At 45.7% G+C, this 12,108-nt stretch overlaps 1 protein-coding gene across 1 annotated transcript in view; it reads right to left on the bottom strand.

The window, feature by feature from the left end:
• Nucleotides 1-1,564, bottom strand: part of LOC122115808 (inositol 1,4,5-trisphosphate receptor interacting protein) — a 32,871-nt gene extending 31,307 nt beyond the window's left edge. The window contains exon 1 of the mRNA XM_042689367.1: nucleotides 1,436-1,564. The gene's annotated coding sequence lies outside the window, so the exon portion shown is untranslated. The remainder of the gene's footprint in view (nucleotides 1-1,435) is intronic.
• Between the last annotated feature and the right edge of the window lie 10,544 nt (nucleotides 1,565-12,108).

Genomic DNA, 12,108 nt, shown 5'->3' with positions numbered 1-12,108 from the left:
AGCTAGTGTACCCCACTGATGCAACCTTGCTCTTGTGGCGTGCCAGGCTCACCACTGAGTATGTGTACCTCCTTCTTCTCCCCAACCCTTTTCTCTCTCTTTACCCCAAAGGTCCCAGAAATGGAAAAAAATACAAAACCAGGTACCTCCAGCCAACACCTCCTCAGGGGGCAATTATGTCTCCAGCTTTTGAGGTGCCTCCTGGCCTTCTGATCAAAAGTTCATCCACACACCCTCTTTGTTTCAGAGAGGCAACAACTTCAGGGATGATAGTATCAGGTTAAAAGTTCAAGTCGTAGCTTCCTCCGCTCCCCTGCCCCTCTGAGAAAGCATGATTTTGAGTTTGCTGCATCTTTGAAAATTACCCAGCTACAAGATAGCACCAGAGGAAAAACCTTTTCATCCGTTCAGGGAAAACAGAGTGAGTGAAACTGAATCCCGGTTACCCACAAGTGGAAAATCTGAGGGCAGAATGGCCCGGAGCAAAGGCACGCACACACAGGGAATTAGCAAACAATGAAAGCCACTTAGGCACAAGGGCTGAACCAGGCAATACAATCTATAGTTATCAAGGAGGTGGAGAGGCCCCAAAGAGCAATCCCAGCTGGGCCTGCCACCCCCTTCCCACAGCGAATCTGGGCAGGTGAGTGGCTGGCAGTCTCTTAGAGGTAGAACTGACAGGAGCCTTGGCCAAACGGAAAGAGAAACAAGAACACACACACCACCACCACCAACAACAACTTATAAGGGCTTCAGATGCTACCAATGTTTGGTCCTTCAATGCTAGTTTGAAAGGGGGGGTCCCTGTCTAAATGACACTCATGCTGGCATCAATCAAATATTTTCCTCTCCTGCTGGCATTTTTGGTTGAAGACCGAGGCGGTTTGGATGGGGAGATTGGCCTGGTCCCTTCCACCTGGCGGCCAGGACGCCTCGGACGGGCACGGATGCCTGTGGCTCAGGGATGCCTAAGAATGGGGTGAGAAGCCCAGGGCAGAGACTAACGGCGGGCACCGCGTGGGGTCTGGCTCCATGAACAGACTAGAAAGAGGAAGTGGCAGGGGTTCCTCTGGCCCCGAAGACACCTTCCTTCCCCATCACCCGAGAAGATGCAAACTTCCCCAGTCCTAGTCCTGTCCCGCAAGAGGGGAGCGGCGGCTGCGGGGGGGAGGGCGATCCGGCGTGGGTAACCTCGGATTACCTGCGATCTGGCCCGCGTGGGGCTCCGAGGCCCGCGGCGCCGCCCGGGCTGGAGGGACGCGCGCCCATCCCGGGGCGCAAAGCCAGGCGCGGAGAGAAACCGCGCCTTGCCCCGCGCCCGCCCCGCGCGCGCACGTGAAACGAGTCCTCCAAGTCCCCCGATCCCCACCGCGCTCTTCTTCCCACCCGCGGGGGACCCGCACGGCCGGCCCCGCCATTCCCGCCCTGCACTTACTTCACGCCCGGCCTGGGTGGCGGAGCGCGCGTGTGCGCGCGGGCCGGGGTCCGGGGCGCCGTGGGTGGCCGGAGGCTGCGGAGGGCCGGCGGCGAGGGACGCGCGCAGGGACGGAGGCCGGATCCCGCCTCCTGGCCGCCCGCCGCCGTCTACCGGGCTCCGCAGTTACTCATTTCCTGGAGGTCACGGAAACTTTTTCCTCCTTATAAGAACAAAACACCCGCCTCCACTGGCGGCCGCCGCCGGAGCTGCTTAAGGACGACCGTGCGGAGGGGCGGAGCCGGGCCTGGGGTCCGCCGTGGAGCTCGGCCTCGGTGCCCCCCGCCCCGAAACTGCGGAGGAGACGGCAGAATGGGGGAGCTGTCTGGCGGAAAGCGACGGGTCCGCGGGTGGGCGGGCGGTGGGGGGACGGGGAGGCGGGATGGACGCCCTTAAAAGCCGGGCTGGGCCGCGGGGCGGCGGGGGTTAAGTCGCGGCTAGCCTCGGTGGCGCGGTTTACGAGAGAGCTGGGATTCCTGGGGCCACTTCTTTTGTCCCTTGGAAGAAAGTTCAATGGAGGCACCTAGCTGGCCGGGTGCGCTCTTGTGCAGAGAAAATGAATTTAAACCCTTTATGGTTCCTGAGTTGTCCTAGAGCAGCCAGATGCAGAAAGACGCTTACTTTAGTATATATATTATAATATGTAATATAATTTATAGTCTATATAATATACGTAATACAATATATAATATATATCTACGTTTACTTTAGTATATATATTATAATATGAAATGTCATATATCATATATGCAATATAATATATTATATATTACATTTTTTTTTTCTATGCCTGAACTCAAGGCCTGGGAGGTGTCCCTTTGCATTTTTACTCAAGGCTGATGCTCTACTATGTGAGCCACGGCACCGCTTTCAGCTTTTTTGGCTGTTCATTGGAGGTAGAGTCTCACAGACTTTCTTGCCCAGGCTGGCTTTGGACCTTGATCCTCAGATATCAGCCTCCTGAGAGTTTAGGATTACAGGCATGAACCACTAGTGGCAAGCAGTGCTTTCCTTTCCAAAGCCTGGTTAAAGTCTTGAGTAGTATTGCTATCCCTATTTTTAAGTTTTATTTATTTATTTATTTGTTATTATTTTGTATTGGCTTATATCGGTCGTGGAGGAGGGTATCTGTTTTAGATGGCCAGGTATGTGGGTGGCTCCGTGGTAAATATTTGTCTAGCATGTGTGAGATTCTGTGTTCAGGTCCCCACCATGGCTAAAACAAAACAACCAAACAACAAACAAACAAAATCCTTAATCATTGGTAGTGGCTTGGATGGATTTGTCATAACAAAGACTATTTGATCTTCTTTGGTTGCTCTTCAAGTTTTAAAACTTCAACCCACCCCCAAGAGAGCAAATTACTGTGAAAATATTTTTGGTGTAAAAGCATCCCAGAATATGTAAATATCCCAATGTGAGAATTTTTTTGTCTCTGTTGACATTTTGTCTCTGTTGTACATTTCCAAATTATGAAATGTCAAAACTGTGCTTTAAAAGAAACTCAAAACTGTGTCCTGTTTTTGTAAAGTGTAGGTAAAATAACAATTGTTTTACATTAAAAATGTCCTGCTAACATAAGGGTAAATCAAGGTGTTAGATTAGTCACTATGTACAATATAATTTTCTTTTTTTTGGGTCCGGTAGTGGGGCCTGAACTCAGGGCCTGGGTGCTGTCCCTCAGCTCTTCAGCTCAAGGCTAGCGCTCTACCACTTGAGCCACAGCGCCACTTCCGGCTTTTTTTCTTTTTGCTTATGTGGTGCTGGGGAATCGAACCCAGGGCCTCAGGCATGCAAGGCAAACGCTCTACCACTGAGCCACCTTCCCAGCCCCACAATATAATTTTCTTTTTCAGCACAGGCATATGAACTTAGATCCTCACACGTGGTAGACAGGCACACACTCTACCACCTGAGCTACTTAAGCAGTTTCTTTTTGTACTGGTTATGTTCATTAGGGGGTCTAGCTTTATGTCCTGGAAGGCCTGTTCTGTGATCCTCTTATGTCACTGAGATGGTAAGATACTTCACAAAGCTCAGCCATGGGTTGAGACAGAATCTCACAAACTTAATGCCTGGTCTGGCTTCAGACCATCATCCCCTGACCTCTACCTCCCTAATAGTAAGAATTACAGGTTTGGTCCAGCATACTCAGCAATAAATGCGTTTTTCAATGCATCCCAGTACAGGAAAGCAGTAACCTGTCATCCTCCCTCTGTGACCTCTCCAAATCACACACCACAGTGGTGGGGAGGGGCTTGCAAGATGAACCTGTTATTGAGTTGCTTTGAGAGAGCCCAGAGAAAGTTGGGGAAATGAGAACACTACCTGGGGAGATTTCCACCATTGCTACTGGTATTTGATCTTTAATCACCTTTTTGCTTTCCTTTTCCATCCAGCCAAGTAACTTAAACGCTGGCCTGGAACACATTAGGCTGAGTTTGAAAGATAAACAGGCAATGAGAAAATGTTCTAAAAATAGAATCCCCTGGCCCTTGGCCCAGGGTACTTTTATGTTCAAGCTTCTGCTGCTCACAGCCCCTTTGAGACATCAAGGAAAGTTGGGGAGGACCAGTGGAGGGAGATGGATCTGGGGACACATTCTTCACAGAGCCTTGCACTTGCAAAAATGCCAAAATATCTACCCCTTGGATGGGTGGGGCACTGACCCTCCCCAAAGCAGGTGTGGGGAGTTCCTGGGGGTGGGGGCACTGGACAGAGGGCAAAGTTATGCTGGAATGTCAAGGTTAGTACTTGAATGCTTGAATGCCCTGTGGAATTGTTATTCCAGTCTTGAGAAATATGCTTCAGCAATTTTTAGTTTTTATTTAGTTTTGTCAGTCATGGGGCTGGAACTCAGAACCTAGGCATTGTCCCTGAGCTTTTCTGCCCAAGGCTAGCACTCTACCACTTTGAGCCACAGTTCCACTTCTGGCTTTTTTTTTTTTTTTTTTGTAATTTAGTGGAGATAGAAAGTTTCACTGACTTTCCTGTCCCCACTGGCTTTGAACCATGATCCTCCGATTTCAGCCTCTTGAGTAGCTAGAATTATAGACGTGAACCACCAGCACTCAGCTGTACCAGCAGCTTCTAACCAGCTATGGATATTTATTTGCATAAAGGACATTTATTTTTTGTTGGCTCATCATAAAGTGGCAATTTTGCTGTCTAGGTCTGCAGGTCTCTCTCATGGGTTCTTTCCTGCTCTCTGGATTTAGTTTACCATCTTAACCTGGCACCTCAGATCTTGCTCACAACAACCCTAAGCTCCTTGCAGTTCTAGGAACTTGGGTTTCTCAGAATGTGGTATGCTGTCTCTCTCTGTAGATAGTCACATGTGCTTTATCTTCTGCCTGCAGCTTCCACCCCTGTCTTCCTTCAGCCTGTCACCTCAGTGCACACACAGTAAATTTGTGCCTAATTGTGTGTTCAGTCTTCAGATCTCTGCATAGGTAATCACTCTGCCAGGAAGCTTTCCTGGAGACTCCATGCCTGGCTTAGACCCTCTGTTGTGCAGTTTCAGGATCACATCAAACTCACTCTGAAAAGTGTCATTAAGAGCAAAGTAGGCATTTGCCAGCCTGAACAAATGGTTAACAAGGCCCCATCTTAACCAATAGGTGGGTGTAATGGTGCATGCCTATCATTCCTATTGTGAGTGAAGAGTAAATAGAAGGTTCATGGTCCAAAGTAGCCAAGGCTGCTTGTCACATTTGTGTGAACTTAGGTCTGCAAATTAACTAAAGATAAAAGAGCTGAGGGCATAGCTCAAGTGGCAGAGCACCTGTCTGGAAAGTGTGAGACTCTGAATTTAAACTCTAGTCCTGCCCATGGAAAGAGGAAAGAAAGAGAAGTCATAATTTCACTTGGAAGTTCTGGGTCAGAAAATCTTAAAAGAAGTAGAATCTCAGCAGCACATCAAAAGAACATCACAGCACAGACAGATCAGAAAAGGAAAACTTAGATGGCAAGAAGTCATTAGATACAATGCAGCATCCAGATGTGAATGCTTTTATATCGGGGAAAGCAGGGGTGACCTGCAGCTCCCAACGCCATGCCATAGTTACCAAGAGACTGCTAAAAAGCTGTGTGTGTCAGCGCAAGCTAATGACCTCTTTCAACTGTAGTTTAAAAAACGAAACAAAACAAAACAAAAACCAGGGCTGGGAATGTGGTTACTGGTAGAGTGCTTGCTTAGCATGTATGAAGCTCTGGCTCCAATTCCTCAGTATCACATAAACAGAAAAAGCCAGAAGTGGTGCTATGGCTCAAGTGGTAGAGTGCTAGCCTTGAGCAAAAGAGGCTCAGGGACAGTGCCCAGGCCCTGAATTCAAGCCCCAGGACTGGCAAAACAAGCAAACAAAAAACACCCCAAGTGAAAACTTTTATCTGTTTGTATGTTTGTTTATCATTTTTGAAACAATGTCTCACTATGTTATCTATGCTAGCCTAGAGCTTAAGATCCTCAGTCTCTAGAGTGCTGGGACTACAGATAGGTACTTCTGTGCTCTAGGCCTTATTAATTAAGAATATTTTTGGCTGCAATAACAGAACACATAGTAATTTTGTGTCTAAGACTACAAAACGTCTAAACAGGGTTTATTTTTCTCAAGTAACAGGGCTATATATAAATAGCTGTGGTTTGGTGCATTGATCATTTCAAAGATGGTTAAAGGTTATATGCATTTATTGCTTAATAGATCTTAAAAATTGCTCTCCAAAGAGGTTTCACTAATTTAATTTCCTTTGGTAAGTAAGAGATTGCATGTTCTCCTACATCTTTGCCAGCATTGGCTTATTTTCTGTCAGTCTCTCTCCTCCCTCCCTCTCTCCTCCTCCTTCCCTCGCTCCCTCCATTCCTCCTTCCTTCTTTCCCTCCTTCCTTCCTCCTCTTCCTGTTCCTTTTCTTCCTTCTCCTCTTCCTGTTCCTTTTCTTCCTTTCCTCTTCCTCCTCCTTCTCCTCTTCCTCTCCTTCCTCCTCTTCCTCTTTCTCCTCCTCTTCCTTCTCCTTCTCTTCTTCTTTCTTTGAAAGAGTCTTGCTATATAGACTAGTCTGGCCTCAAAGCCATGAGCCTCCTGCCTCAGCCCCCCAGGTGCTAGAATTACAGGTGTGGACCACCACATCTGGCTTGCACTGCATATTTTCTAATTTGTTTTGCTTTTTTTTCTCCTAGGTGGAAAAAGATCTCATTGTTTTAGGTATCTTGAGATGTATTACTTTATGAATGATACTGAACAGAATATTACTATAGGTCATTTTTACATCCTTATTGTGAACAATCAGTTCCAAATTACCCATTTTTTCCTGTTGTTTTGTTGTTGTTGTTAGTGGTGGTGCTGGTGGTGCTGGTGTGTGTGTATATAAAAACAAATAGAAATCTTTTCATGGTTGTTAGTGCTAAATGAAGTTTCAAATTCCATAGTGAAAGGTGACTTGTGACAAACCCTGGACCAAATGTGGAATGTCACATTTCATTGTCAGGAACACTAGGAAAAAATTGTCTTAATGTAAACCCAAGGGGGCAGATTTCCTGTTCACCCCTAGCTGTGGTGAGCCCAAAATATGGACTCAAATGCTTGACAATGGAAGAGACGGGAAGCACAGCTGGTCATCAAGGATCTGATGGAGGCAAAAGGGCACTTGCCTTGATTTGGCTAATCTCAGTCTCTCACCACTCCAGTTTCATTCTTCGTAGAATTTGGACAGATAACACCAAGTTAGTTTACAGGATGTTTCTGGAACAGGCTGCTTTGCAGAGACCTCAAAGGTGTCGCTTGAATAAGATGGATGATTTGAATTTGGCTGTTTGTTTGCTGGAGGTCAACGCCATCTGCAGCCATGTCCTAGGAGAGCTGGAACCTACACGGGCCACTGGAGACTGCTACTGAGGACAGAGCACATTCTCCAGGTTACATTGCTGGCTGGTGGCAAAATAACAACAGTGAATACCTAGACTGTGTGCCAGGTGTTACTACTCCACACATTCTGCAGGTAGGGACTCATTTACATCAGGTAAACAACCCTGTGTAGGGATATTATTAGGTCCCATTTAACAGGGGGGGACCTGTGAGAGAGGCCAGATAATTTGTCTGAGGTCACGATAGGACCTCAGGAAACAGGATTTGAACCAGACTCTTTGGCTCCAGAATCTCATCCTGATCTACTACACTGTGTCTTGCTCAAAGACATACTACACTGAATCTTTTCCCTTCTAATGTTCAACTGTTCCAGAATCCCCAAGAATGAGGATTCAATAGTAAACAAAGCTTTTATCAAATCAAAAACATTCCGTTTCCTCATAACCCAATATACTCTATAGTTTCTAAATGTTTTTTGGGGGGGAAAGTCAGTCGTGGTGCTGGAACGGTGGGCCTGGGCACTGTCCCTCAGCTCTTCAGCTCAAGGCAAGTGCTCTACCACTTGAGCCACAGCGCCACTTCCTATACTCTATAGTTTCTTAAAAGTGTTTGCTACAATTTGTTGAATTTCCTTCCTTCCTTTGCTTTTGTTCCTTCCTTCCTTTTCCTTTCTTCCTTTGTTCCCTTTCCTTTTTTCTTTCTTTCCTTTTCCTTCCTTCCTTTCCCCCTCTCCCACACCTTCCTCCTTTTTCCTCTCTCTCCCTCATTTGTGTTGGTGAGGATTGAACATAGGCTTTATGCATGCTGTGTGCCTAGTCCTCTTCTCCCCCCACCCTTTCTTATTCCTTCCTAAAAGAAATGTATGACACAGCTTACTAATAAACCATGACCAGCATTTTGAGAAAAGAAATGCTTGTTTAAAAGAAAGTACCCTTGCTGAGTGCTGGTGGCTCACGCCTGTAATCCTAGCTACTCAGAAGGCTGAGATCTGAGGATCATGGTTCAAAGCCAGCCGGGGCAGAAAAGTGAGGCTCTTATCTCCAATAAACCACTAGAAAATCAAAAGTGGCGCTGTAGCTCAAGCAGTAGAGCGCTCACCTTGAGCTGAAGAGCACAGGGACAGCGCCCAGGCCCAGAGTTCAAGCCTCAGGACCGACCAAAAAAAGAAAGAAAGTACCCTTCTAGTTCTCATCTCTGTTAAAAAGCCGCCCTAGTTTCCACTGGTTAATTGTCCCATCCAAGCACAGCACTCTGCGTGGGCAAGAACTGATTAATGATTTCTATGGAGCATATCTCTGGTGAATAGGCAGCCATCCCTCTCCTTGTAGTTCATTGCTAAAGACAGGACGTTGGGTTTTAAAACAAATCACTCAGTGGTAATTCTAGGAAACCTGCATTCCCTTATTCATCCATCCATTCACTCTTTCAAATATTTCAGCTTCTACTCTATGCTAGGCACTGGGCTAAATCAGGAATTGGCAAACTCTGGTAGGCACAACCCAGAACACCACCTGTTTCTGTAAATAAAGTTTTATTGACTCACAGCCATGCCCATTCGTTAGGTGTCATCTATGACTGCTTTGTGCTGTTAACTGAGTAGCTGCTACAGAAACCATGTGGCCATTTATTCAGCAGCTTTTCTACTAATTTGTCCACTGTGTGTTCAGCCCTATGGGCCAGAAAAAAAGTCCATAATTCATTATGTGGACAGAGAAATGTATTTTCTTGCAGTCCTTATGTTTGTACCCTGGTAACTTTGTTTAACCACCTTAAGAATCTTAAGCCAATGCTGGCACTGGCATGTAGTCCTAGCTACTCAGGAGGCTAAGATCAGAAGATCATAGTTTGAAGCCAACCCAGGTAGGAAAGTCTGTGAGACTCATATCTCCAATTAAGTACCTGAAAACCAGAAGTGGAACTGTGGCTCAAGGTGGTAGGATGCTAGCCTTGAACACGAAAGCTCAGGGACAGCACCCAGGACCTGAGTTCAAGCCCCACAACCAAACAAAGACAACAACAATACAACCCCCCCCCCAAAAAAAAACACCATTAAGCCATAGCTGAATGCATGGCTCATATCCATAATTCTAGCTACTCCAGAGGTGGAGATCAGGAGGATCAAGAATTGACACCAGCCTAGGCAAAAAGATCACAGGACCCCTATCTCAATCAACAGTAAATTGAGTGTGGTAGCAAGTACCTCTCGTCCCAGCTATACAGGAAGCCTAAGTAGCAGGATTGTGGCTCAGGCCAGCCCTAGCCTAGGCAAAAAGCAGGAATCTTATCTCAAAAGAAATTAAAGCAAACAGGGCTCGGGGGTATGACTCAAGAGTTAGTATCTGCCTAGCAAGCTCATGACCCTGAGTTCAAATGCCAGTACAGCTAAAAGAAGAGAAATAGAATCTTAAGATGGTCATAGGAATGTACACCAGTAATCCCAGCACTGTGGAGGCTGAGGCAGGAGGATTGTGAGTTTAAGGCCTCGAAATGAAACAAAACAAAACCTTAAATACTTATGTACCAATACAATTCGAGTTCCCATAGTCATTACTCTCGCTCAGGAGTGATTTGTGTCTGCCTAAGTATATAGGCTAATTGTATTTCTTATTTATTCATCAAATTTTCTATTTTGACTCTGCTGTGCACAGGTATGGATCAGCACCACCTAGTCTGGAAAACATGGAAATAAACTCACTCACCACTTTAAGACAGGATATTGACAGAGGGATGCTTTTTTTTTTTTTGAATCAGAGACTCACTGTGTAGCCTAAGCTGTCTTTGAACACAAAAATCCTCCTGTCTCAGCCTCCCAGGGCTGACATGACAGATGTTTGGTTTGGTTCAGGCTGACTCTTGAAAGGGTTAACTGGACAAGGAAGGAGATTTAGGGACCAGGAAATATAAAGCCTGGGGATGTTTAAATGTAATGCTTTCACAAACTAGTAGGGATAAGGATATTGGTCAGTCATCAAAATTCTTTCTGCTTTCAAATGTTTATTCACTTCTTTGTTTCTAGTGGGTATGGATGCGTTTTTAACCAGTTCAGTCAGCTGGTTGGTTTATGGAAATCCTTTCCAGGCCTGTACGACATAGAACTACAACCTTGGCCTCTTGGGCAAGAAGCAGGGACTGACTAAGCAGGCCTAACCAGTACCACTGCTGCATCAGCAGATACATAACTGTATCCTGGACACTGTGTTGCAAATAAATTACACAACCTGTAGTTGTGGATGGGAGGGAAAAACCTGGAAGGAGCAAGGGAAGGTATTACATTGTCCAAAAAGAAATGTGCTCTTCACCTGACTTATGTAACTGTAGCCCATTTGTACATCACCTTTATAATAATCATATAAAAATTAAGGAAAAAATGAAAGTCATGGACATTAGGACACTAGGTTAGGGCACTACTGACTACTTGTGGCAAAAATGATCGCCTCTCTCTCCATCCTGTCTCCCACCTGACTTTCCTGTCTTCCTAATAAATCTGCTTGAACCCCTGCTTCCTCTGGTATCAAGAGGCGAGTTTGTCTAGAGACCCTTTGGGAACCAGTGTCAAATGCTCAATAAATGTTCTGTGAAGTTAGGTCCATAGCAAGCTGGAAAGGAAGGAGATTAAAGGAATAAAATATGCCCTGCACAGTGCTGGAGAGCAACAGCCAGCTGGGACTCTGTCATCTAAGGTGACCACAGGGTCAGCTGATAAATGATAACTATATTCTGTAACTCGTGGGCTTTTCATCTTCCCAACAGCCTGGAGGAGAAATGTTAGACATGAGGTCTGGAGCAGTCCTTACCATGTCATCTGGGCCCCAAAATGTGGCTTTACATTCCATGGATAGTAAATCCATGATACTATAAAAATGCCTGAGCCATTGGGTCCTGTGTTGCTCCGGCCTTTTTATGGAAAGAGCAGTATATATGCAATAAAACCTCACTTTATCTAGCTGAAACAAGGGAGTTTTGTTGGGGGAGTAACAGTATATTTTGTTTATTGTGCTGATATTACACCTTGAACTCAGGATCAAGGCCTTCACTATTTTGCTCAAGGCTGGGTCTCTATTACTTGAGTCATAGCTCCACTTATAGATTTCTGGTGGTTAAGTAGAGATAAGAGTCTCATGGACTTCTCTGATCAGGTTGGCTTGGAACCTGGACCCTCAGATCTCAGCCGCCTGAGTAGGTAGGATTATAGGTGTGAGCAGAAGTTCTAGGCAGAGGAAAAATAGCGTTTAGCAGAATCCAAAAGACAGATATTGCCGGGTTTCTCCCAGACCTGTTACCTGGATCTAAATTGGCATCACAACCAAAGACGTTGGCTGTAAGCCCCTCCTTCATTTCCATCTACCTACCTCTTTAGGGTCTATGACTTTCCCTTTCCATTCATTTTGATTTCTTCTTCCTTCTACACAGCCCACTTCTCCACCCTTCCAGACTTAGCTGTGATTTGCTGACTAATTTTGGTCTTAGATACAAATTCTCAGGAAAAGATAATAGAATTGATCCCATGTGGCTAGGTTTTCACACTAGATACTCTCAGCTCTGGCCTGGGACAGGCAGGAAGGGCCAAATGAAGCACCTGGCTTCAAGAAGGCATGCATTTCTGGATGGGAGTTATTAGTCTCAGAGGGAAAAGTTATTAGATTCCTCCAAACTGTCCCTGTAATCTGTTAGAAGAGTAGATCCCTTTGGGGGATGCTTTGCATTGCATGCTGGGAATTTCTATATAGGGTTACAAGTTGGCACTTTGCTGGAGGCTGAATTTATATTCTCACTGG

The sequence above is a fragment of the Dipodomys spectabilis genome, unplaced genomic scaffold (assembly GCF_019054845.1).
Source record: "Dipodomys spectabilis isolate Male_0828 unplaced genomic scaffold, ASM1905484v1 ptg000125l, whole genome shotgun sequence".
Lineage (NCBI taxonomy): Eukaryota > Metazoa > Chordata > Mammalia > Rodentia > Heteromyidae > Dipodomys > Dipodomys spectabilis.
This window is presented reverse-complemented; position numbering and strand designations above follow the sequence as displayed.